General features: G+C 39.4%; 1 protein-coding gene across 5 annotated transcripts in view; it reads right to left on the reverse strand.

Moving 5' to 3' along the window:
* The window catches only part of LOC112317713 (broad substrate specificity ATP-binding cassette transporter ABCG2), a 109452-nt gene extending 85065 nt beyond the window's left edge, over positions 1 to 24387 (reverse strand). For 2 of the 5 annotated variants that reach the window (XM_071221255.1, XM_053922326.1), the window contains exon 1: positions 24008 to 24144. The gene's annotated coding sequence lies outside the window, so the exon portion shown is untranslated. Of the gene's footprint in view, positions 1 to 21155; positions 21248 to 23693; positions 23766 to 24003 lie in introns of those variants that run through there. The other 3 variants (XM_053922325.2, XM_053922329.2, XM_053922327.2) reach the window with 3 other exon arrangements.
* Between the last annotated feature and the right edge of the window lie 3543 nt (positions 24388 to 27930).

The raw sequence follows: 27930 nt of genomic DNA on the forward strand, positions 1-27930 counted from the left end.
TATACCTACCAATAAGGAGAGAATCTTAAAAGCAGCAAGAGAAAAGGAGTTACCTACAAAGGAGTTCCCATAAGACTATCAGCTGATTTCTGAAAAGAAACCTTACAGGCAGGAAGAGCTGGAAAGAAGTATTCAAAGTCATGAAAGCAAGGACCTACATCCAAGATTACTCTAAACAGCAAAGCTATCATTTAGAATGGGAGGGAAGATAAAGTGCTTCCAAGATAAGGTCAAGTTAAAGGAGTTCATCATCACCAAGACCTTATTATATGAATGTCAATGGGACTTATCTAAGAAAAAGAAGAAGATCAAAAATATGAATAGTAAAATGACAACAAACTCACAACTATCAACAACTGAACCTAAACAAAAACAAAAACAAAAAAGAAAAAAACAAAGCAAACTAGAACAGAACAGAATCACAGAAATGGAAATCACATGGATGGTTATCAGTGGGGAGAGGGACAGGGGAGAATGGGGGAAAAGGTACAGGGAATAAGAAGCATAAATGGTAGGTACCCTGCTGCTTTTCACAGCTGGTTGTTATCTGGCGTCCTTTCTAGCTCTGGTGCTGTAGGATGGGGAGCTAGCTTGGGAATTAGACCCCACACTTCTCAGGAGAAACCCCCATCCACTGAAATATCCCTCCAGAACTTCAGCTGCTCTGTCCTTGGGAGTTCAGCCAGCCCTCTTGTGCCTCCTCCACACTCCCTACCAGTCTTGTCATGGTGGTTACTTCTGCCTGTCCTTGGTTATAAGGCTTCTCTCCAGCTAGTATTCAGTTGGTTATTCCAGATGATTTCCCTACAATTTAGTTGTAATTCCAAATTGGGAGTTACAATTCCAAATTGGTCCTGGGAGGAGGATAGTGTAGCTTCCACTTACTCCTCCATCATCTTGGATCTCATCAATACCATTAGGTTTTAAAGTAAAATTAGTCTACTGCTTAATGGTTTCTGAAGTACACATTTTCTTTGAGGTAACTATCATATGAGGTATGCTGGAAAGACATATAACAGTCTCCCCATGTTGTAAAACAGGAGAAATAAATCAGAAAGTTCATAAATTCAAGTCAGATGGCAGGTGTGCAGAAACAAGACTTAATTCTGTAGACTTCTTTGTCCACAGTAGGTATGCACTAAAATAATGGACAAACATTATTTCCTAGATTCTTGCATTTCCTGTAATTTTATTTCTTCTCCATTGATTAAGAACAGTTAGAAATTAGAAACAAGTTATAAGTTATTAAGAGCATGTGACACATGTATAAATACATTATCTTCAGGATAAAAAAGATGTCATCCAAACCAACTTCTATCACACAATCACCGCCCCCAGGCCTGTGCTACGCAATGCTGCGGCCACCAGCCACACGAGTCTGTTGGGCATTGAGACGCAGACAGACCTAATTGAGATGTGCAGTATATGTAGGATATACTCCAGATTTTGAAGAATTCATATGAATAAAAGAAGATAAAATATCTCAAGAATAATTCTGTATTGATTGTATATTGAGATAGTATCCTTAATATAGTATTTATATAGAACAGATAAATATAGGTAATGTTTTATAGTTTCCAAACAATACCACACTATTTGGTCTCTTTTGATCCTCACAACTCACGCTGAGTCACTGCTTTGACAAAGCAGCTTGTATTTACGATTCAGGACCAGATCCTAAGTCTTTAGACTTTCACTGGGCAATGACCCCACTCATTGAACACTTACATAATAATATCAGTTGAACACTGTTTATTAATAATAGGATAATAACTGAATACCTTTCACATCCCCAGTGATGGGTCAGATAAGAATACTAAGTATTCTCAGCATACTTAACACTCTGTACTACTATTCTGGCACTTTCAATTAAATAAAATGCAGATTCTTAAATAAAATACAGATCCCTTCCACCCAAACTTATGTTCACTTGTTTCATGAAGAAATTGCAATCCAGAGATGAAGTGGACTCATCAAAGGCAGAAAACAAACCAATGACAGTTTATTAGATCCAAGTTAGGTCTGGGCCTGCCTACTCCCTACCAACTCATACATTCTTTTCTTCTCCCTGCATGCCTTCACAATGTGCTGCTGTGTGAACATATAGGAAAAGTATGAAACAAATTACCAGGCTAGATAAAAAGAAAAAAAAGAAAGAAAGATAGAAAGAAAAGCATGGTGAACTTTAATAAAGTGCAATATGGTCTTTTTGTCCCAGCTCTGAGTAATCCTGTGAACTCTCAGCTGCCCCCTCTCTAAATAAAAGACTAAAATACCTCCCTGGAGCACATTTACACAATGGAATAGTAGCAGCTGTAAAAAATAAGGAACTCTTACTTTTTGCGACAGGATGGATGGACCTGGAGAGTATTATGCTCAGTAAAATAAGCAAGTCAGAGAAAGAAAAATACCATATGATCTTACTTATATGTGGAATATAATGAACAAAATAAACTAGCAAACAAAATAGAAACAGAGGTGCAGATACATGGAACAGACTGACAGCTGGCGGGGGGGGGGGGGGGGGAGGAGAGACTGGGTGAAAGAAGGTAAAGGGATTAACCAAAGAACACTTGTGCATAAACCACAGACACAGACACAGTGTGTTGATGGCCAGAGGGGGGGAGGGGAGAGATGGAGACATCTGTAATGGTGTACACAATAAAAATAAAGTAAACAAAACAAAATATTCCTGGAATGTGTAGTTGTGTGAGCATAAAGTAAGAACAAATGTGATAAATACGTACATGCAGTAAAGCATTCAACCCACTCTCCCAACCCCCCTTCTGAATGGCCACTTTCTTTTATTATTCTGAGGACATGCTGATCTTGTCTTAAGGCAGTGGTTTTCAACCTTTCTCATTTCATGGCACACATAAACCAAAATTCCTCAAATTTTATAGGACAGCAAAAAAAAATCCATTTTTTGCCAATCTGACAAAAAATAGATATAATTTTTATTCATTCACATTGAAGAGCTATTGTTTTGTTGACTGCTGTCATTTTTTTATTTGACAATCTAAGGAAAGAGAGATCAGTGTCCCTGACTAAATAGTCAGGTATTGCATGTTTTAAAAATTCTTGTGGCACACCGGTTGAAAACTTGCTGTCTTAAGGCATTCCACACTATTATGGGATGGTCAAGGAAAAGGGGTAAAATGAATGTTTTACCCTTCTTCCTAAGTATTCTGTTATCCCTATACTTTTACCCCTTTAAGATGAAAAAGGAGGTTCTATGAAAAGCAACCTCATAGGACGTTCTGATCATAAATTCCTAACGGGGCAGTTCATGGTGGGCAGTCACATCCCAGGCATATGACTTTAGTGAGTTTTTAAGCCAGCCCTGTCCATTGTTATTGTGCATACAGGTTAATACATCTTTGAAATGCCCGAAGTAATGCCTGCCAAAATGATATTAACCCTCAAGGGAGCATACAATCTTGGTAACTGTCATCTAATCCTCACTTTGCTTTCTCCAATTATACTTATGTCCTCTCCTGATTTCAAATGCATTAAAGAAGCTGCAAAACTGTTATTCTCTGGAGCATTTGAGATTTTCTTCCTGGGCCTATGTCCTTTGTTTAGTTCAAATAAACTCTTGTAAAAATTCTCAAGTTTGGCCCTTTCTTCCATTGACACCCTTTTCTCCCTGATCCCGGGGTCAAAATAAATGTGCTGGTGTGGTGCTTCTCGAACAGGCTCAAGTGGCTTCAGAGGAAGATCACAGGGCTTGTTACTTTTTAGAGACTTTCATTTTTTCCCTTCCAGATAATAAAGGATTTAATGCCAGTGAAAGGATTTAAATACCTAGTGCTGCCTAAGAAGTAGTCCAAAGGGATTGGGCTAATGATCAGTAGAAAAGTTTACAACAAGTCACATGAAGATGTGCCTCTGTGTGGTTTGTTTTGATCTAAAAGCAACTTTAACCTTAGGCTGAAGAGAATGTTCTGCCCCTTCATTAACTACCTACAAGAACTTGAATGACCCTGGGACATAGACAACAGCTGGGGATTGACTGTGGGAGCCAGGGGTGGGCTAGGCAGGGGAGGGCAAAGGGGGGAAAATTGGGACAACTATAATAGAACAACAACACATTTTTTTAATTAAAAAATTTTTTTAAAAGAGGAATTTGAATAGTTGGGGGCCTTGCCCACAGATTATCAAAGGTAACCTCTTTTGACCTGTCTATAGGGTAAGACAAACATATTTACTAAACATCCACTCTTCCTGCAATGACCGTTTAAAGATCCCAAGGCCCCTTACCTCTAGAATCTATCTCAGAATGTGTTTTTTTAAAAAAGTGGACTGAGCAATGGGCTGTGAACCAAAGGGTCACAGGTTCGATTCCCAGTCAGGGCACATGCCTAGTTTGCTGGGCCAGGTCCCTAGTAAGGGCTCAAGATGCAACCACACATTGATGCTTCTCTCTTTTTCTTTCTCCTTCCCTTCCTCTCTGTCTAAAAATAAATAAATAAAATCTTTTTTAAAAAAGTATTTTATTTATTTATTTTTAGAGAGAAGGGAAGGGAAGGAGAAAGAGAGGGAGAAAAACATAGAAACATCAGTGGTTGTTTCACGTGCCCCCTACTGGGGACCTGGCCCTGGACCCACACATGAGCCCTGACTAGGAATTGAACCAGCGACCTTTTTGATTGCATGCTGGCACTCAATCCAATGAGCCACAGCAGCCAGGGCTCAGAATGTCTTATATTATCTTATATATCCATGTTAACTTTCTGTCTCGGACTCTCTTCTGTATATGAGGTTCCCGTAAATATGTATGTATTAAATTTGGATATTTTCTCTTGCTAATCTGTTTCATGTCCATTTGATTATTAGACCAAATGAAAGAATCTAGAGGGTAAAGATTTTTCCTCACACACATCAGAAAAGTACAAGAAACTCCATTCAAAGAGGTTTCTACCTTGCTAACATTTTATTCTACCTTCTCACCAAAAACATAACTTCTTTATTGAAATCAACACAGGAGCAGCAATTTTGCTTTACATTCACCTATCCACCCCTGGTTTAAACTACTAACTTTCAGTGCTACAATTCTCTGAATATTTATTTACCTCTGTATATAAACTATGTGACTCAAAAATTAGATATCCATTTTTTTTAAGATTTTATTTATTTATTTTTAGAGAGAGGGGAAGGGAGGGAGAAAGAGAGGGAGAGAAAAATCCGTGGGTGGCTGCCTCTTGCACGCCCCCTACCAGGGACCTAGCCTGCAACCCAGTCATGTGCCCTGACTGGGAATCGAACCAGTGACCTTTTGGTTCACAGGCTAGCACTCAATCCACTGAGCCACACCAGCCAGGGCTATATAGCCACTTTTTTAACATTATCCCAGTGAAACAGAATACCTGCTTCAAAAAATAATGGAGTGCGGCCTTAGCCAGGTGTCACAGTTAGTTGGAGCATCCTCCAGTACACCAAAAGGTTACGGGTTCCATCTGCAGTCAGGGCACATACCTAGGTTGTGGGTTTGATTCCTTGTTCGGGAGCATATGAGAGGCAACCAATCAATGTTTCTCTCCCTTTCTCTCCCCATCTCTAAAAACAAACAAACAAACAAACAAACATATTCTCAGGTGAATATTTAGGGGGAAAAAAAGACATGATGGGGTGGAGGGAACAATCAAGAGGAAGAGGAGTTACTGCTAATGAATATTTACTTCTCTTTAATTTCTTTATTTCTTTACTATATTTTAAAATCCTCACTTGATGATATGTTTATTGATTTTAGAGAGAGGGGAAGGAAGAGAGAAAAACAACAATTGCTGGCCTCTTCTAAGTACCCCTACCAGGGATCCAACCCACAACCTAGGTATGTGCCCTGACCAGGGATGGAACTTGCAACCCTTTCGGTGTAGGGGACAATGCTCCAACCAACTGAGCCACCCAGCAGGGCCTGCTAATGGATTTTTAAAGGGGAAGATGATGAAAATTTGATGGTTGCACAAATTTTGTAGTTTAAATAGGTGATTCATATCATTACTGAATTATATCTCATAAAACTGTTGTTAAAAAACTATAAGGCAGCCCTGACCAGTGTGGCTCATTTGATTAGGCATCATCCCACGAGGCAAAAGGTTGCCAGTTCAGTTCTGGGTCAGGCACATGCTTGGGTTACAAAGCCCAGTTGGAGCCGGTGGGCATATGAGAGAGGCAACTGATCTGATCAATAATTCTCTGATGCATCAACGTTTCTCTCCCTCTATTTCTCCCTCACTTTCCCCTCTCAAAATAAATAAATAAAATCTTTTAAAAAAAACCCCTACAAGGCCAAAGTCATCTAGACACTTTATCAATTACTGGATCCCATCCTGGAGTAAACTGGGAATTTATTTCTTAAGGGATACCTTTTAGCTTCCTGTAGACCTATATACCCTATATACTATGAAATATCATCATTCAGGTTCATTAATTTTTAGTAAAAGTTCTCAAATATAACCCATAACCCCAGTGAGCAACACAGAATAAACTTTCCCACTTGATAAGAATTTGAAGCACATAAGGTCCACATATCCCTCTACAAAATCTAGATTTATCCCCAAAGAAGCCCCAAACCATTAAACAGCAGCATGTGTGAGCACAGGGTTTTAGCATCCAACAAGTGTTTTTCAAAACACATAGAGTGAGGAAAACTACAACTATAAGCAGTCCTAGAAAATGCACTACCACGTGTACTGCCAGATGGGCATGCAGGATGCTTTCCCACTGCCGTGGTCAGTCTCCACTGCATCCTCCTGAGACACAAGACATTCCCTCAGAAGTAAGTGCCAGGAAACACTTCTCTAAGGATTGGGTATGGTTCCAAGTACCCAATCCTTAGAGAAGGATGGGTACTTGGGTATGGCCTCCAAGATGCAACTTGATCTGCATATGGTCCTTCCATCTGTCCATGTCCTTTCTAATGTGCTCCCCACAGTAACTCTTGGTTGTATTTATATGTTTTTACACTTACGCTTGCCTCAACTGCCTAATGATGCTTAATAAGAAATGCACAGTGGAGGCCAAGCGCTCATGCCCAGGGACAGAACGCGCCTGACCCTGCAGCCCAGAGGCACCCAGCATAGAGCCCCACTGCCCTGGGAGCAGTAGCAGAGGAGGCACCGTGCCCACATTCGCTGGCGGCAGCTACAGCCACAGTGGCACCCCGCCTTGCAGGAACTACTGGCTCTCTAAGAGGAAGGTGGAGACACCCCCACAGAAGAGAGCTGCAGGGATCAGGGAGTCAGCAATCCCCAGAAAGACTTAGCACAGTGGTGGGGGTGGGGCGGGGGATGCTGAACTACCCTGAAGAGACTCTGAGAGTCCCTAGCATCCAGGACAGCAGGAGCAAGAAGGTGGTGTGTGAGTTGCCCCTAACTGGTGCACCTCAAGGACAGTGCAACTGGTGGACTGAAGGTGTAGGCTGGGCACAGAAGGGCACTGAGGGCATCCACGCAGTGAACTGACAAACTGGGCTGGAGGCTGGGTTACTGCAAAGAGTGCAGCTCAGGAAGGGAGAAAATCCAAACCAATCCCTCCTCAGCCTGATGCAGCCAGGAAGACCAGCAGAACTAGCTTGGCTGGTGTAAAGCCAGCATGAGGCTTCTTTTTTCGTAATTCCTTCTTTCTTTCTTTTTTTAATTCCTTCTTCCTTTCTTTCTTTTTTTATTCCTGCTTCCTTCCTTCCTTTTTATTTTACTTTTAATTTTTTATTGTTATTCAATTACAGTTGTGTGCCCTTTCTCCCCATCCCTCACCCCACCCCGGCTAACCCCCCTCCCTCCCCCACCTCCACCCTCCCCCTTGATTTTGTCCATGTGTCCTTTATAGTAGTTCCTGTAATCCCCTCTCCTCACTGTCCCCTCCCCACTCCCCCCTGCCCATTGTTAGATTGTTCTTAACTTCAATGTCTCTGGTTATAATTCGCTTCCTTTTTTCTTCTATTTATTATGTTCCAGTTAAAGGTGAGATCATATGGTATTTGTCCCTCACTTCCTGGCTTGTTTCACTTAACATAATGCTCTCCAGTTCCATCCATGCTGTCCCAAAGGGTATAAGCTCCTTCTTTCTCTTTGCTGCATAAAACTCCATTGTGTAAATATACCATCGTTTTTGGATCCACTCATTTTCTGATGGGCACTTAGGTTGCTTCCAGTACTTGGCTATTGTAAATTGTGCTGCTATGAACATTGGGGTGCACAGATTCTTTTGGATTGGTGTTTCAGGGTTCTTAGGGTATAATCCCAGCAGTGGAATTGCTGAGTCAAAAGGCAGTTCCATTTTTAGTTTTCTGAGGAAATTCCATACTGTTTTCCACAGTGGCCTCACCAGTCTGCATTCCCACTAACAGTGCATTAGGGTTCCCTTTTCTCCACATCCTCTCCAACATTGGTTTGTGGATTTGTTTATGTGGCCACTCTGACTGGTGTGAGATGGTACCTCATTGTGGTTTTAATTTGCATCTCTCTGATGGCTAGTGATGCTGAGCATCTTTTCATATGTCTCTGGGCCCTCTGTATGTCCTCCTTGGTGAAGTATCTGTTCAAGTCCTTTGCCCATTTTTTAATTGGGTTGTCTTCCTGGAGTGGAGTCGTGTGAGTTCTTTATATATTTTGGAGATCAGGCCCTTGTCTGAGGTATCGTTAGCAAATATGTTTTCCCATACTGTTGGTTCTCTTTGTAATTTGGTGCTGTTTTCTTTAGCCATGCAGAAGCTTTTTATTTTGATGAGGTCCCATTTGTTTATTCTTTCCTTTATGTCCCTTGCTTTAGGGGACATGTCTGTGAGGATGTTGCTGCGTGGAATGTCTGAGATTTTCCTGCCAATGTTTTCCTCGAGGACTTTTATGGTGTTACAACTTATATTTACATCTTTTATCCATCTTGAGTTTATCGTCGTGTATGGCGTAAGTTGGTGATCGAGTTTCATTTTTTTGCATGTAGCTGTCCAGATCTCCCAACACCATCTGTTGAAGAGGCTGTTTTTGCTCCATTTTATGCTCCTGCCACCTTTGTCAAATATTCATTAACCATAGATATTTGGGTTTATTTCTGGGCTCTCTGTTCTGTTCCATTGGTCTATGTGCCTGTTCTTATGCCAGTACCAGGCTGTTTTGATTACAGTGGCCTTGTATTATAGTTTGATATCGGGTATTGTGATCCCTTCTGCTTTGTTCTTCTTTCTCAAAATTGCTGCAGCTATTCAGGGTTGTTTATGATTCCATATACATTTCTGAAATGTTCTGTATCTGTGAGATATGTCATGGGTACTTTAATAGGGATTGCATTGAATCTATAAATTGCTTTGGGTAGTAAGGCCATTTTGATGATGTTAATTCTTCCAATCCATGAGCATGGTACATGCTTCCATTTGTTTGTGTCTTCCTTAATTTCTTTCTTCAGTGTTGTGTAGTTTTCTGAGTACAGGTCTTTTACCTCCTTGGTTAGGTTTATTCCTAGGTACTTTATTTTTCTTGTTGCTATATCAAATGGGATTTTTGTCCTCATTTCTGTTTCTGATATTTTACTGTTGGTGTACAAAAATGCCTTTGATTTCTGAGTATTGACTTTCCATTCGGCTGTTTTGCCAAATTCATTTATTAGGTCGAGTAGTTTTTTGGTGGAATCTATAGGATTTTCCATGTACACTATCATGTCATCTGCAAACAATGACAGTTTTTCTTCCTCCTTTCCAATTTGGATGCCTTTTATTGCTTTTTCTCATCTGATTGCTGTGGCTAAGACTTCCAATACTATGTTGAATAGGAGTGGTGAGAGAGGGCATCCTTGTCTTGTTCCTGATCTTAGTGGGAGAGCTCTAAGTTTTTGCCCATTGAGTATGATGTTGGCTGTAGGTCTCTCATATATGGCCTTTATGATGTTGAGGAATGCTCCCTTTATTCCCACTTTGCTGAGTGTTTTTATCAGAAATGGGTGCTGTATCTTATCAAATGCTTTTTCTGCATCTATTGATATGATCATGTGATTTTTGCCTTTGCTGTTGTTGATGTGGTGTATTATGTTTATTGATTTGCAAATATTGTACCATCCTTGCATCCCTGGGATGAATCCCACTTGATTGTGGTGGATGATCTTTTTAATGTATTGCTGGATGCGGTTTGCCAATATTTTGTTGAGAATTTTAGCGTCTATGTTCATCAGCGATATTGGCCTGAAGTTTTCTTTCTTCGTTGTGTCTTTATCTGGTTTTGGGATTAGGATGATGCTGGCTTCATAAAAAGAGTTTGGGAGTCTTCCATCAGTTTGGATTTTTTTGGATAGTCTGTGAAGGATAGGGGTTAGCTCTTCCTTAAAGGCTTTGTGGAATTCTCCTGTGGAACCATCTGGTCCAGGGCTTTTGTGTGTTGGGAGTTTTTTGATGAGTGCTTCAATTTTGTCCGCTGTTATTGGTCTGTTCAGGTTTTCTGCTTCTTATTCATTCAGTTTTGGAAGATTATATTTTTCTACCTTCCTTTTTTTAATTTTATTTTTTTTATTCCCACAAGTGAGACAATAAAACCTGGAGCTGTGAAAGACCCAGAGTTAGACCCAAAGAGGGGTCATCCCAACAACTGAGACAGTGAGACAAATTTCACTTTGCTACTCCAGAGAACTTGAAAGTTATTGTATATTTGTATTATTATTATTTTCTCATTATTTTTACATCTTTTATTTTATTAGTATTTTTTATTTCTCTTCTTTCTGTTTAGTCTTCTTCACTTGGTTTGATAAATTGCATTGTTCAACTGGTTTCCCTTGTTCTCTCTTTCATAGTGTGTTTCTAATTTTCTGTCTTTTACTTCACTTGTGTTTCAATAGCACACTACCATATGTCCTGTACTTCCTATTCTTGTTATCCAGATCACATAGATTCTGTCATATGATTGTTGCTCCATTGCTATTGTAAATAATTTATGTTCCATACAATTGTAAATACTACATAGCACCCCTCCCAGATCTTAGCTCACTTCACTGTTTCTGGAACTTTATTACTGTTGTGGTTAACTCTATTCTCTCACACACGACACCTATTTTCTATCCTTTGGTCTCACTTTACTTCATAATCTGACCTCCCACAAACTCACTGCTTTCTAGATCCAACTCACAATTCTTCCCCCACTAACAAGAGTCTTATCTTTTTTCCACTCTTTCTAAAAAGTGGCTAGCTGGGTGAAATATCACAGTTGACACTATACATATCCAAAGGATCTCCCATCTCTTCTCTACAGGTTCGTACTTTAAATATCATAGAATATACTGCTGCTGTCTTACACCATTTGGCCTTCCCCCTCCAACTGATCACAAAAAAAGAGTAGGTGGGAGCTGTGAACACCAGTATACCTGCTGGAAGAGGACACCCACCAACAAAGGAACCACCAACAGATAACAACAGAAGAAGGTGAAGGAAGGAGTGGAAGCCACACTAACCTCAACCCAGGACCGATCTGGAAATACAACTAAATGGTGGAGAAATTACCCAGAACAAACAACTGAACAAGAGCGAGAGAGAAGCCTCAAAACCTTGTACACACGGAAGAATCAGCTTCAACACAAACTGTCCACATCTGCACAACAGAATACAAGATGTGGTGGACGGAGTGACCCTCAAATACCAGCTGGAGGGAAGGACCCACCAAAGAAAGACCCAACAACAATCAAAACTCAAAGATATACAGAGAGCCAACATAAACCACAGCTCAAGACCAGCGAGCTCAGGAGATCAAGCAGACTGCACCACTGAATCTCACAGGTCTCCTACCATAGAAGTTCACACCATAAACCCAGGGCGTCAGAACAGATCAATTTAAGAAGCAGAGGCTAACAAGAAGAGTCTCACAAACAATGGGAAGACAAAGAAACAATCCCCAAATGAAAGGAAAGGAGGAAGTCTCAGAAAGAATACTAAATGCAATAGAAGCAAGTCAGATATTGTTTAATATTATTATCAGATATTGAGTTCAAAGCAATGGTTATCAGGAAGCTCAATGAGCTCACAGAGAATTACCAAAAACTACAGGGAAACTACAATGAACTCACTGAAAACTACATCAAATGAACAAGGAAATAGAAACTATCAACAAGGGCCAAGAGGAAATGAAGAATACAATTTCTGAACTGAAGAACACAGTAGAAGGAATCAAAAGCAAGCTAGATGAAGCAGAGGATTGGATTAGCAAGCTGGATGACAAGGTAGAAAGAAACACCCAGAATGAGCAAGAAAAGGAAAAGAGGCCCAGAAAAAATGAAGAGGGGTTAAGGAACATTCAGGACAACATGAAACGTAATAATATCCATACAATAGGGATACCAGAAGGGAAGAAGAGCACGGGATAGAAAACCTGTTTGAAAAAGTAATGATGGAAAACTTCCCTAATTTGATGAGAGAAAAAGTCACACGAATCCAGGAAACACAGAGAGTCCCAATTGAGAGGAACCCAAAGAGGCCCACTTCAAGAAACATCATAATTAAAATGGCAAAATTTCAAGATGAAGAGAGAATCTTAAAGGCAGCAAGGGAGAAACAGGAAGTAACATACAAGGGAGCCCTGATAAGGCTAGCAGGTGACTTATCAAGGGAAATGCTCCAAGCCAGAGGGGAATGGCAAGAAATATTCCAAGTAATGAAAACCAAAGGCCTGCAACCAAGACTACTTTACCCAGCACGGCTCTTAATTAAAATGGAAGGCGAAATAAGTAGCTTCCCAGATATAAGAAGTCTCAAAAAATATACCTCCTCCAAACCAGCTCTGCAAGAGATGCCAAAGGGTGTCATTTAAGAACAGGAAGAAAAACAGTGAAAGAGAGAGGAACACAGGTACAAAAAAATGGCAATGAATAAGTACCTATCAATAATAACCTTAAACATAAATGGATTAAATGCCTCAATCAAAAGATATACAATAGCTGAATGGATAAGAAAACATGACCCACACATATGCTGCCTCCAAGCAATCCACCTCAGAACACAAGACCTACACAGACTGAAAGTGAAGGGCTGGAAACAAATATTCCAAGCAAATGGATAGGGAAAAAAAGCGGGGTAGCAATACCCATATTAGAAAAAATAGACTTCAAAAAAAGAGCCATAAAAAGAGACCCAGGAGGTCACTTCATAATATTCAAGGGAAGAATCCACCAAGAAGACATAAACATTATAAATATAGATGCACCCAACATAGGAGCACCCAAATACATAGAGAAAATCTTGGAGGACTAGAAGAAAGATATTGACAGCAACACAATGATAGTAGGGGATTTTAATACCCCACTGTCAAAGATGGACATATCTTCCAAACAAAATATCAACAAAGATATTGTGGCATTGAACAAGGCCCTACATGAAATGGACTTAACTGATATATATAGAGCCTTTCATCCCAAAGAAGCAAAATACACATTCTTTTCAAATGCACATGGAACATTTTGAAAGATAGACCACATGAGAGGAAACAAAACAGGCCTCAACAAATTCAAGAAAATTGAAATCATATCAAGCATTTTCTCTGACCACAAGGGACAGAAACTAGAAACCAACCTCAAGGAAAAAAACCCAAAACACTCAAAAACATGGAGATTGAATGGCATGCTATTAAACAATGAGTGGGTCAAGAATGAGATCAAGGAAGAAATCAAAAAGTTTATGGAAACAAACGAAAATGAACTCACAACAATCCAAAACCTATGGCACACAGCAAAGGCAATCCTGAGAGGGAAGTTCATAGTGATACAGGCCTACCTAAAAAAGGTAGAAACATTTCAAATAAACAACCTAACCTTACGCCTACAAGAACTCAAAGAACAACAACAAAGACAGCCCAGAGCAAGTAGAAGGAGGAAATAACCAAGATAAGAGCAGAGTTAAATGACATAGAGACTAAAAGCACAATTCCTTATAAGGATCAATAAATCCAGAAGCTGGTTCTTTGAAAAGAGTAACAAAATCGACAAGCCTTTAAGCAGGCTCATCAAGAAAAAAAGAGAGAGGACCCACATAAACACAATCAGAAATGAAAGAGGAGAGATTACAACTGATACTGCAGAAATACAAAGGATTGTAAGAAATTACTACAAAGAACTATATGCCAAGAAATGTGAAAACCTAGGACAGATTTCTAGAAAAATATAGTCTTCCAAGACTGAATGAAGAAAAAGCAGAAAGCCTAAACAGACCAGTAATGCCTGATGAAATTGAAACAGTATCAAAAAGCTTCTGACACACAAAAGCCCTGGACCAGGCAGATTCACAGGAGAATTTTACAAGCATTTAAGGGAGATCTAACCCCCATCCTCCACAGATTATTCAAAAAAATCCAAACTGATGGAAGACTCCCAAACTCTTTTTATGAAGCCAGCATCATCCTAATCCCAAAACCAGATAAAGACATAACAAATAAAGAAAACTTCAGGCCAATATCGCTGATGAACATAGATGCTAAAATTCTCAACAAAATATTGGCAAACTGCATTCAGCAACACATTAAAAAGATCATACACCACAATCAAGTGGGATTCATCCCAGGGATGCAACGATGGTACAATATTTGCAAATCAATAAACATAATACATCACATAAACAAAACAAAAAACAAAACTTACATAACCACATGAATAGATGTGGAAAAAGCATTTGATAAGGTACAGTACCCATTTCTGATAAAAACACTTAGCAAAGTGGAAATAGAGGGAGCATTCCTCAACATCATAAAGGCCATATATGAGAGACCTACAGCCAACATCATACTCAATGGGCAAAAACTTAGAGCTTTCCCACCAAGATCAGGAACAAGACAAAGATGTCCACTTTCACCACTTCTATTCAACGCAGTATTGGAAGTCCTAGCCACAACAATCAGACAAGAAAAAGCAATAAAAGGCATCCAAATTGGAAAGGAGGAAGAAAAACTGTCATTGCTTGCAGATGGCATATTAGTGTATGTAGAAGTCCTATCAACTCCACCAAAAATTACTCGACCTAATAAGTGAATTTGGCAAAACAGCTGGATACAAAGTCAATACTCAGAAATCAAAGGCATTTTTGTACACCAACAGTAAAATATCAGAAACAGAAATGAGGACAAAAATCCCATTTGATATAGCAACAAGAAAAATAAAGTACCTAGGAATAAACCTAACCAAGGAGGTAAAAGACCTGTACTCAGAAAACTACACAACACTGAAGAAAGAAATTAAGGAAGACACAAACAAATGGAAGCATGTACCATGCTCATGGATTGGAAGAATTAACATCATCAAAATGGCCTTACTACCCAAAGCAATTTATAGATTCAATGCAATCCCTATTAAAGTACCCATGACATATCTCACAGATACAGAACATTTCAGAAATGTATATGGAATCATAAACAACCCTGAATAGCTGCAGCAATTTTGAGAAAGAAGAACAAAGCAGAAGGGATCACAATACCCGATATCAAACTATAATACAAGGCCACTGTAATCAAAACAGCCTGGTACTGGCATAAGAACAGGCACATAGACCAATGGAACAGAACAGAGAGCCCAGAAATAAACCCAAATATCTATGGTTAATGAATATTTGACAAAGGTGGCAGGAGCATAAAATGGAGCAAAAACAGCCTCTTCAACAGATGGTGTTGGGAGATCTGGACAGCTACATGCAAAAAAATGAAACTCGATCACCAACTTACGCCATACACGACGATAAACTCAAGATGGATAAAAGACGTAAATATAAGTCGTAACACCATAAAAGTCCTCGAGGAAAACATTGGCAGGAAAATCTCAGACATTCCATGCAGCAACATCCTCACAGACATGTCCCCTAAAGCAAGGGACATAAAGGAAAGAATAAACAAATGGGACCTCATCAAAATAAAAAGCTTCTGCATGGCTAAAGAAAACAGCACCAAATTACAAAGAGAACCAACAGTATGGGAAAACATATTTGCCAATGATACCTCAGACAAGGGCCTGATCTCCAAAATATATAAAGAACTCACATGACTCCACTCCAGGAAGACAAACAACCCAATTAAAAAATGGGCAAAGGACTTGAACAGACACTTCACCAAGGAGGACATACAGAGGGCCCAGAGACATATGAAAACATGCTCAGCATCACGAGCCACATCAGAGAGATGCAAATTAAAACCACAATGAGATACCACTTCACACCCGTCAGACTGGCCATCATAACCAAATCAACAAACAAGTGTTCGAGAGGATGTGGAGAAAAGGGAACCCTAATGCACTGTTGATGGGAAGGCAGACTGGTGCAGCCACTGTGGAAAACAGTATGGAATTTCCTCAGAAAACTAAAAATGGAACTGCCTTTTGACTCAGCAATTCCACTGCTGGGATTATATCCTAAGAACCCTGAAACACTAATCCGAAAGAACCTATGCACCCCAATGTTCACAGCAGCACAATTTACAGTAGCCAAGTACTGGAAGCAACCTAAGTGCCCATCAGAAAATGAGTGGATCCAAAAACTATTGTACATTTACACAATGGAATAGTACACAGCAGAGAGAAAGAAGGAGCTTATACCCTTTGGGACAGTATGGATGGAACTGGAGAGCATTATGCTAAGTGAAATAAGCCAGGAGGTGAGGGACAAATACCATATGATCTCACCTTTAACTGGAACCTAATCAACAAAAGAAGAAAGCAAGCAAAATATAACCAGAGACATTGAAATTAAGAACAATCTGACAGTAACCAGAGGGAAGGTGGGAGGGGATAGTGGGGAAAAGTTTTTCAGGAACTAGTATAAAGGACACATGGACAAAACCAAGGGGGAGGGTGGAAGCACCAGAGGGAGGTGGGTTTGGCTTGGGTGGGGGGGATTGATGGGGGGAAATGGAGACAACTGTAATTGAACAACAATAAAATAATTTTTTTAAAAAGAAATGCAGAAAGAGATTTAGGATGTAAGTGTATTGTAATACCATCTTGCTGCAAAAGAATGTGTTGCCTAAGGGAGTTCTTGCTGAATGCCCAGGGTACAGAACAAAGATGACCAGTAGACATTTTTTACTATGAATCTACTTTATTGTCTGAAGTGAAATGAGGTTTTACATGAACACTATTGGCCAAAAAAATAAACCTAGGCAACACTATGTGTATTTTAACTGTTTGCTAGATTTGTAACCTAACTTGTTTGGTCTTCTATTTTTCTGTTTAGTTCCAAATTTTTCAGTTTTCATCAATACTGTAATAAACTGCTTAACTCTTTGAAATTAATAATTAAACTATCCACAGAAAAATCATACAAGGGAGCTCAATAACTCTTTAGCAAATCATACAAAGTTCTGAACAAACTATATTCTGGAAATTAAAAAAAAAAGAACATCTTTGTTAATCTCTGTTAAAGCACCAATATTAACAAACTTTTCTCCCACCTTGTAGTAACTTTCATGTTCAATAAATTTTTATCTACCCAATATCAAGTCTATTTACACACATTTGGAGAAAGGCAAGAGATTTAGGGACTGACACAATTGGTTGCCCTGACACATCATTTTCTGAAAAAGCAGTCAGAATTTTCAGTTTGCATTTCATATTCCCTAGCAAATGAAACTGGGCAGGACAAATTAAAACCTAGTCATCGCTATTGAACAGGGTTTATTTTCCCTACCAAATGTACTCCCACCACCCACCGCTCTTTCAAGCCACCGACATCCCAAAGGCTGTCACCGCTCATTCAGCAGCACAAGGGCTCTGATCTCAGGGTCCCTGTGCTCAGAAGCAGGGCTCTAATAATCATCTACGCACGCACAGAGAGGAGTCCGACAGACCTTCCCACAAATCCCCTCATTATTATTGTCATATATTAATTGTTAGCTGTTAACTATGCCATACTCGCCTGTGTAAAAGTATATGTCTAGCATTTGACATTTTATCCAATGAGGGGTTTCCCTCTTTTGCTTCCTCCTGACTCCCTAATTTATCACCAAAGGATTTCATGTAACCCCCTTCTGCCTACCCTTTTGATTATAATGTATAAAATAAGGTGCTAATTCTCTGGACTATTTCTCAATCTGCTGAGATTTAGCTTCCAATCAATTGTCATAGGTTCGGCTGAAATAAACTCACCCAAAATTCACTACAGGTTCAAATGTTTCTGACAGTGACAATGCGTATGGTCTTGATGTGTACGGTTTTGATGTAATATGTGTTCATCTGCATATTATGTGTACTGTGTTTTTGTTTTTCCTGCCTCCAGATAGCATTACAAGGGTGTAATGATTTATTGGCCTAGAGAAATTAAATACTTATATAAATTAAGCAGGATCCTGCAGTCTGGACAAAGTATTTAATATTAAATGTGGTTTAAGATTGGTTGATGTCTTAAAGTTATTAGCATAAGATGTTTTATTTTATCCAGATTTACAAAAAAGGTTTATGTTATGGGCTTTTGGTTAACTTTGTTTTACAAACCTTCCCAAACTTTAAATTTTAAGAGACTTTTTAACTGAGAAATGACTTTGAATTGTTCCAACAGGCCCTGGAATATTTCCAGGATTTATTCTCTCTCTTTATAAAAGATTTTTTAAACTAATTAGGCCTATTTGAGATGTTTGAAGTTACACGGGAAGCTTTAGCAAAATAACAATAGGAAGAAGAACAACTATATTCTGTTTGTATACCTCTTTGCTTTCACCTGGGAAGATTACAAGTTTACTTGGACAATAATGCCCCAGGTATATACGGGAGAGTCTCACCTATTGTCTTAGATAATAAAAGCTGATTTAGATGGTGTTAAATTTCCTAGAGATTCCACTCTAATCCAATATATGAATAATTTAGTTTACATTCTAGGAAATTACTAGAATCCCGAAAGAACACGATAGAATATCAAAGGACAAGCTCTGATTCTGTTTACCCCAGGTAAAATACTTTGGTTATCTGATATATGAGAATGGGCTACTAATTAACCCTGAAACATTCAAAGGAATCCTGTTTTTCCTCTTCCAAAAATAAAAAAGCAGCTTAGAGGATTCCTGGGTTTGACTGGACATTGTCACAATTGGATTCCAAATTTTTATTAATGGCCCAGCCTCTAATGTTAAAATCAAATTGACCTGACCACTCCTTGTTCCTAGAAATGGTTTATAGGAAACTCCTTGATAATGCTGACCTAACTTGGTTTACAGATGAATCTTCGAAAAATAAACAGGGATGTTACCAAGCTGCATATGCAATAAATTCCATGTGCACATAACAAAGTTCTTATTTATCTGTATAAGACCTGCCCAACAAGCCCAATGAATTTTTTTTAACTCAGACTTGTCAACTGGCCAAATATCAAGTAGTCAGTATTTACACTGACAGTCAATATGCAATGTCAGGGGTGTAGCTCCTCACTTTGGAATGTTGTAGAAGCCGAGAGGCTTCTTAATTTTCTCAGGGCAGCCCATAAAGAATGGAAAGTAGACTGCAAAATTATTAGATGTCATACAAAAATTGAAACAATTGGCATTTATTAAAAGTCCAAGGCTTTCTAAAGCTGCCACCATGGAAGCAAAAGGGAATTTAATGTAGCTAGACAGGCAGCATTGAACAGTCAAATTATCCAGACCTGAGAATGTTCCTTGGTTCCCATTAAATCACTAAAAACTCTATCACAGTTCCAATGGACAGCTGCAAAGGAAAGAGAATACGCAAATAAATGGGGGAAACTTTGTCCCAGGCAAAAAGATATAGTTTGGACCCATCAGAAAGCAATCTTACCTATAGGAGCTTAATTACCTATACTGTATACTGTACTTTAACATGTACATGAGCTAAAATTAGTCCTAAAAGATAATTTCATGGAGTAAACAATAATACTGGAAACCTTCTCCTACTGTAGCTCATAAAGTATACAGCAAATGTTCTATCTGTCCAAAATAGAGCCCAGGAAAATAATCCCATGGGTCCTAAGGATATTTCCCACTTCCTTTAGATCCAGATATGATCATTGGATTTTATCCAAATGCCACCATCTCAGAAATACAAAAAAAAAGAGTATTAGTTATGATTTTGCATTCCCTTGCAGTACAGCAACAGCCTTAGGTAAATTAATAAAAAAATTAATTCCCAAATTGGGGAATTCCCTGAGTTGGTGATGGAGAGACTCCTTTACTAGACAAACAATGCAATCCATTTGTAATATTTGGCTTATTCTACAGTGTTTTCATTGTGCCCATCACCCCTAGTTCTCTGGATTGGTAGAACATACAAATGATACGATTAAACCTCAACTAGGTAAATTTTCAGAAGCTTTTAATCTCCCTTGGCCGATACAAAGCTTCCCTTACAGTACTCCTCAGCCTGAAGTCTATGGCAAACATAGCCTTTCTCCTTATGAAATAGTTATCAGCCACCATATGAATCTAGATAAAGGGACATATGAATCAACTGTACTAAAAGGAGACAGTCTGCATTATTATTACGGGCTCACTGACCAGCTTATAGGCACTAACAAATTAGTAACATTTCACAGTGTGCACCTGGGAGCTGAAGACTTCAAAGACCACAATGTACAGCCAGGAGATTTTTGTCCATTAGAAAAGACATTAAAGACTCTCCAACATTGTTGGAAAGGACCTTATCAAGGGCCTAAATGCAAATGGACATGATTTGTCCCTGTTCCTGATACTGGCCTCCATGAAAGACTTTTCAAGGATGAAAAGCCACCAACCACAAAGGCAGACAGCTACCCCAAGATATCAACGGGCCTGTATGTTCCCAAATTGATGCTGCTATTGAATGAATGTATATAAAATGATTTTATATTGTTATTATCCTCCTATGGCTTTCTAATGGAAATAATATCTATCTCCTCCAAATCCCTATCTTATTAGATATGAAAAAATTTAACTTGGGTACCTGCTAATCTTTCCCATCTACTGTCTAGTATATTCTCTGATATTCTAATTATTAGTTATGTTAATGAAGTTAAAAAAAAATGAAGTTAATGCTTTGTTGGCCACACAATGGTCTTCTCCTATCAATATAAGCTTTGGTACATTTTTTTTCTAGATCTATCTATTATAAAAAGCCCACCTTGGGCAAATACCTCCAAGAACACCTCCCTGATAATTCCCCTAGTAGAATTATATGTAGGTCCGACTGAGATGAGCATTGTATAGCTATAGCAATGGATGATGAAGTGCTAAGAAGCATACCTGGATATGATGGGAAAGGGCTTGCAGTGACCTGCCCTATCTGTCACAGTATATCTTGTCCTCAGACTCGTCAGCAATGCTCTTGTGACTGGCTGTCCATGAAACAAGGGGAAAAAAAAAATCAATGGGTCCCCATTTTAAAAATTATTGGGATTACCTGGTGGGTAGATACGTCTATAAATGCCCCACCCTCCTTGCATCCAGGACATTTGTGGGAAGCCCTATGGAATACTCAAACTTTAGCTAATTTGGGGGCTACCTCTACCCTTTAACTATGGCACAGGAAACTCAACATTTTGAGTTCATGCAGTATCTAGCCATAGCTACCCAATGGCAACAACATTCCTGGTGGACCCAACAATATTGGTCCTCTAAAAGAAATAAAAGGAGGATACTTGGAGGACTTGGGGCTGGCCTTGGTGTTCTGAGACAAGCTGAACTTGAAGTTAATGAAGAACATCATTAGAAAAAGACTTGATCTAAAATAGGTCATGTAGAGGAAATGCTGTTTCAAGAGGAAGGAAAAGGGTGGGAAGCAGCATGGAAAAAAAATAAGGCTTTAGCTCAAAGGACAGAACAGACTCGATAGACTATAAAAACTCACGCACAAACCCGACAGTAAGAACGTTCCTGTACCCTAACCCAACAGGGCCTATTGTCTATGTTAATGCAAATGGAATCCGAAGTAGCTATGAAACAGTGTCCAACTATAATGGGTGCAGAAGCCCAGGCCACACATTTGTGAGATTCATATGGTTCCCCTGGATTTTGAAAGATTTTGGATGGGAAATGCTATCTACAACATTGTGTCTTAAAAACCCAGGTGCCTCAGTTATATCCTAAGCATAAATTCTTAGTAGTTCAACTGGCTGGCATAGGGACCATCCTCAACAACACTAAACTACTTCCAATGGGAAGTGGATGGACCATATTTAAAAATAATAAACGATGGGAACCCATCTGACTAATTGTGAAAATCAAAAAGGTGAACGGTTATGCACCCAATCTATCCTGGCCTATCATATATACCCCAACAAATAGCAATATATAGTATATGGCAAAGGGGCACTTTTATTAGGAAGGGTTAGAGAATTCTTCTGTTATACTCAGTGACTTTTATTGTAATAACACCAAGTTCATGTTAAATGCCACTGGAATATGGTACAATACTGAAATTACAGGCAAAAGAACTTTGCCTGGGGCTATAAAACCTGTGATACTATTAATACTGGATATCCAATATATTGGAAAATTGAACTTCATCCTCCCTATGAAGTCATTTCTACAAAAGCTAACTGGCCAGAAGAAAAATTAGAGCTTCTAGATGAAATAGTAGAAAGTCTTGATTCATCTGGCCAAATGAATCATAGGTACAAATAACAGTGAATAAAGGAGGAAAACATATTATTAGCTTAATAAAAAATTATGATGATACATGTAAACAGTTTTTTATTTGGTTGGGATGCTTGTTCCCTTCAGACTCTTCCTTGTCTGGTATTTGACATTTTCTGGTCCTAATCAGTGTTACTGGTTTAATACTGTTACTCCTGTTCCTAATATGTACATGTTATACTAGACGCAGAAAAACAAAACTTCAGGCAAATGGCAAAAAGACTCAGATTATGGTAGCTCAAAAAAAAATGAGAAAAGATCCAGAATATTTTTAACACGGACATATAGGATCTGACTGCCCCCCATTCAACCACTTTTTTTTTTGAATAACAACAGTTCAACCTTAAATGTCATCTAAGGTTAAGGTCTTGCCCCATTCCCAGCAGTCCACCCTGTTCAGCAAGACAAACACTCTGACTCTTAAGACTTCCTAGGAATGAACCTTCCTAGCACTGTGGGACCAGCCAAACCGTTCGTCATCAATCAATGCATCCATCCTTTGGGTTGAGTTATGACCAAAAGGGGGCTGTGTGGGAGGAAAGAGGACACATATTAACCTGACAAGCTAAGGGGAAGCCAGTGAGGCAACCTAACAAATTCAGAGACCACAAAGTAACCACAAAGGATGGTCTGAAATTAAACGGTCTTAAACTAAAATCAGTTCATGGTGAGTAGTCATGTCCTAGGACTGTATTTTTCCCTAACGAAGGTCAATCTTTACCTTAACTGAACCTGTCTGGTGTCTTTTTGCAGCTATGATAATATACCTTTGGAATGTCAAGGTAATGTCCCCTTTTCCAAACCTCTTGGGCACAACCACTGCATTAGAGCTAAGACCACAAATCCCCTCATTATTATTGTTATCGTGTTAATTGTTGACTGTTAACTATCCTTTACCCACCTATGAAAAATAAATATGTGTCTACCATTTTACCTTTTATCCAGTCTAAGCGGTCCCTCCATCTTTGCTTTCTCCCACCTCCCTAATCTATCACCAATGGACTTCTTGTAACCCCCACTTATGGCTCCTCCTATGACTCTAATGTATAAAATAAGTTGCTAAACAGCCATTCTATGGAGCATTTCTCAATCTGTTGAGATATTACTTCCCAGCAACTGTCGTCAGTTTGGCTCAAATAAACTCACCAAAAATTCTCTACATGTTCGAATGTCTCTTAGTTGACAGTACTGCGCTTTCCAAACCAGAACCTTTTCCAAAATCTCCGTGGCTCCTTTCCAGGCTGCCTCCTTCCTGCGCCTCCCCAATCTCTAACAGAGTATTCCGGACTCCCTCTTTCCTCCTGAGACCTGGACTCGGTCTGTAATCCCGGACCTAAGACACATTCCCTCCCGCGAAAAAGCATGGCAGGAGGCAACTTTCCCGAATCCACGTCTACGGCCCCACCCGCAGCCCACCCACCCGTAGCCACGCGCTCCCCGCGAGCCCAGCACTCACGGGCCGGAGAACACCTGGGAAGGCGCCGGCCTGAGGTCGCAGTCCCGGTCACAGTCCAGAGCGATGGGCAGCGGCGAGCGAGTTGGGGCTGCAGGGAAGCGAATACAGGCGGCGCAGACACCGCTTCCTATTGCGCGCTCCCGGCCGCGGGCGGGGACAGCGCGGGGCGGCGGCGCCTCCCCCTCGCCCGGAGGTCTGGGGTCCGCCGAGGGCGGAAGGCGGCGCGCGGTCTGCCTGGCTGAGATAAGCACCCGGGAGGAGCCCTCGCTCAGCGTGGTGCAGACACCGAGTACCTCACTGGACACGCCGCCACCTTTCCGTGGGCCCGGATCACGGACACGACTGTCCCAGAGCTTCCAGGGGCAAACCGAAAACTCTGTGTCTAGGGCATGTAGAAATGGACAGTTGGCAATGAGCCCTGGTAATCACAGGACGCCAACCCAGAGGATCAATACCTCCTCTGGCCTGGATGATTTGATCACCGCTGGTGACCCTAAGCACCAGAGGACTCTGACACCTAGGCTTTTTTCAGTTTTACACGTTGCCCGTCCAGTCTCTACTGATGAGCTTCTGAGAAATTAGGTTCATGATGCCCAGGGCCAAGGAAACCAGGAACTAAATCTTGGGGAGTCGGGGGTAGGGGGAATGGAAACAAAATTTTTTGAATGAAAATATCACTAGGAACACTTCAAATGCATTCATCACATTACTGTAATAAACACGTCTTTCCACGTTGGAAAGGGATTGTGCCAGTTCAGGAGAAGCTGCTGGTTTTCAGGCTTTTTGAGTGTGTATGGCTATACCAAAATTCACCTGCTGCATCTACTCTCAGAAATCAGCACTTGCATCTAGATAGTTTCAGGTTTGCATTTACAAATAAAAATTGTATCAGTTAAATTGTTTAATGCAACACAAGGAATGAATTACTGTTAATTCTTCACCTCATACAAAAAAGTTTTAGCCAGAAGACTTAGGAAAATGGATCACACATAATTTTTTTCAAATATTAAAAATACCATACTGTATACTTTTTAAAAAAAAGACTTAAAAGTATGTATCTATGAAGTACCCAAACCCTTGGGTGAAATTGGTTTTTTGGATTAAATTTCTAAGTCAGTTTAAAGAACCGTAAAACCCATAAGTTCGTCATTTTAAGCCAAGGTTGGGAAAAATTGTTCAGAGCTGGCTCTTAATAACTTTGCAAAATTGAAAAACACCCTCTAAAGAATAAAACTTTGATATTAGTATAGATGAAAAAATTCCAGCAAACTCTGAAGGTGATTCCAAAAGTCGACTTATAAAAATGGAGAAAACACACATGAAATTAATTTTTTTAAATCACATAAAGAAACAGAATTGTAAGCTGACTATAGCACTCTATAATTATATAAAATTTTAAAAAAACTTCTACAAAGAAAATTGCTGGAAATACAAGAAAATATTTGTTGTCCGGGTGGGAACATTATGATTCTTTTTCTTCTAGTTTAGTGTAATTTTCTAAATTTTATATGACATAATGCAGATGTACAACTTTTATCATGGGAAAATGAATTTTGCTTAAAAGTAGAATAAATTAATAAAGTGTCAATGTTTGTCTTTAGTAAGTAAAATGTATAGATAAAGATATTTAACAATACTTATAGTCTCATCCAAAATACTGCTAAAATCACGAAAACAAACAGCAAAAAACTATTGGTCTTGTTCTGAGTCTAATTTTATATTTAATTTGTTAATTTTTTCATGTAAATATTTTAGTTTATTTGCTAGCTAAAGTTATAATTGACCCTAATCCCACCCTAATACTTTCTCAAGCTGATCATTACCATCAAATTCTGTTTGACAAATTTAATTAAAGCCTGAATATTATAAATGTATTGCATTGCAAAGCAATGAGTCATTTTAACTTATATGTTAGCATTTTACTTTGGGCTAATTATTTCAAATGCCCTGTTTTATCTTTTAGTGTTTGGGCAATTTAAGTCACAGAATATTAGGAAGGGAAGAACCTAAACATAACTTCCCTGATTTTACAGATTAGTCACCCAACCCAAAGGAAACCAATATGCACAAGGTCAAAAGTTAGGAGGATAAATGGGTGACCAATTTACTCGAACCAGGGCCCTCCCCACTCCACCTAATGACCTCTCTGTTATTTTACTGACAAGAGTAACTGCCCAGTATTTACTGAGCCTGGTATTGAAACTCCCACTTTTTTTACTTTTCCATTTAACTAAGCTTTTTTTCTCTCTAATATTAAGCAAGTAAAAGATAAAAAACCACCTGTAACCATCAGCTACATACCATCAGTTTTTAGTCTTCCTGTAAGAATACATATTTTCTTAAAAAACAAAAATGAAGGGCATCAGGGATGAAGGGCATCATCTCTGGAGTTGCATAGCCCATGTCTGAACCCTGGCTCTCCCACACCCTGGAGATTTGAACTTGAACTAGTCACTTAGTCTTTAGGTGGTTACTGGTGATCAGAGGAAACAATCTCTCAAGGTAGTTACAGAGATGAATGAGATGATGGGTGTGTAAAGCACTGAACAGTCATTATTACTGGTTAGCACTCAGTAAATGGCTATTACTATTTTGTAAACTGCTCTATTGTAAACATGGCTCCCTGTCATTCAATATCTTGCTGCAACTTTATACTTCATGGCTGCATGGTGTTCAGTTGTTTTTATGTACCACATTTAATTTAACCAATCCTCCTATTATTCACAAAACATCCTTGTAGCTATGACATTGTGCACACCCAGATAAATTCAGAAAAAGAATTGCTCAGAAAAAAAGGTTATGCCCATTAAAAAAAATTTCATACATATATCCAATTGTTTGTGAAAAATAGAAACTTTGTGCTTAACATTCAACGCCTACTGTAGGGCTAAACTTTGGAGAAGTAAACAGGGATGCTGCTCTGTCAGGTCCAAGTGTGACATCTACATAATCTTTTTGAGGCTCATTGCACTCCCTTTCAGCCCCTCCAAAGCCTTGGATCTTGGAAACACTTGCCTTGTGGTAGAAGCCCAGGGTTTTATTGTGCCTGAGAGTATTCCTTCAGGAAAGTGAGTAGGTAGCAGCTCAGAAGACAGTGAAGGATTATCCCCTCATATCGGGACTACTTTGGCATGGCAAATGTGAAGAAGAGAATCACTAGTCCTTCGTCTGACTGGTGATTTTTTGAGGGGATGCCCTCAATTTTAATGTATCTATATTTTTTTATTTGTCTGAGATAATTGAACTCATGTTGACCTCTGGTGGCCATTTCATGTAGTTAGTTTGGGGTTTTGCTGCAGACTGATGTTACCAGCTTAGTTTTGGAAGTTATGTGAGGGTTGGCTTTCCACTCTGAAGATTAAGAGAGTAGTGACCCATTGGGAACGGGAACTCATGAAGTAGTACTCTACTGACCGGAAACTTCCCAGCCTTGATTGGTTGAAAGCAGTTTAAATTATGGGAAAAATCAAACTCCAAAATTCCCCTGCTCCTCCCCCAAAATACCAGTTGTTATAAGAGAACAATGTGGGGCCGATTTGTGCATTTTTTTAAAAATCCAAATGGATCAAACTTACTAAAAATAACAACTTAGAAATAATGAGAATTATTTTCTCTCTTCTAAATTCAGATTGTCAGGAGAAAATATTTGTGAAGCTAGCTTGTTGGGCCTAGCTACTCTTGGGTTTTCTTTGTTGAATCTTTCTTCCCAGATGAGGCCATTTTTTTCTGCATCTATGTCTGTGTTGTTTGTCAGAAGAAGGAAGTACAGGGATGGAACACAGGCGTAGACAGCCTGTTTGAGCTGCCGAGAATTAGCGGGTCTGCGACTGGAAGCGTCTCACAGTTGGTGGAAAACCCAAGACACTGTATGCACTACCTCATTCTGACTGTCTGTTCTTTCTCTGACTTTGGGGGTGACCTTTGGGC

This window comes from Desmodus rotundus, chromosome 4 (genome assembly GCF_022682495.2).
Source record: "Desmodus rotundus isolate HL8 chromosome 4, HLdesRot8A.1, whole genome shotgun sequence".
Classification (NCBI taxonomy): Eukaryota; Metazoa; Chordata; class Mammalia; order Chiroptera; family Phyllostomidae; genus Desmodus; species Desmodus rotundus.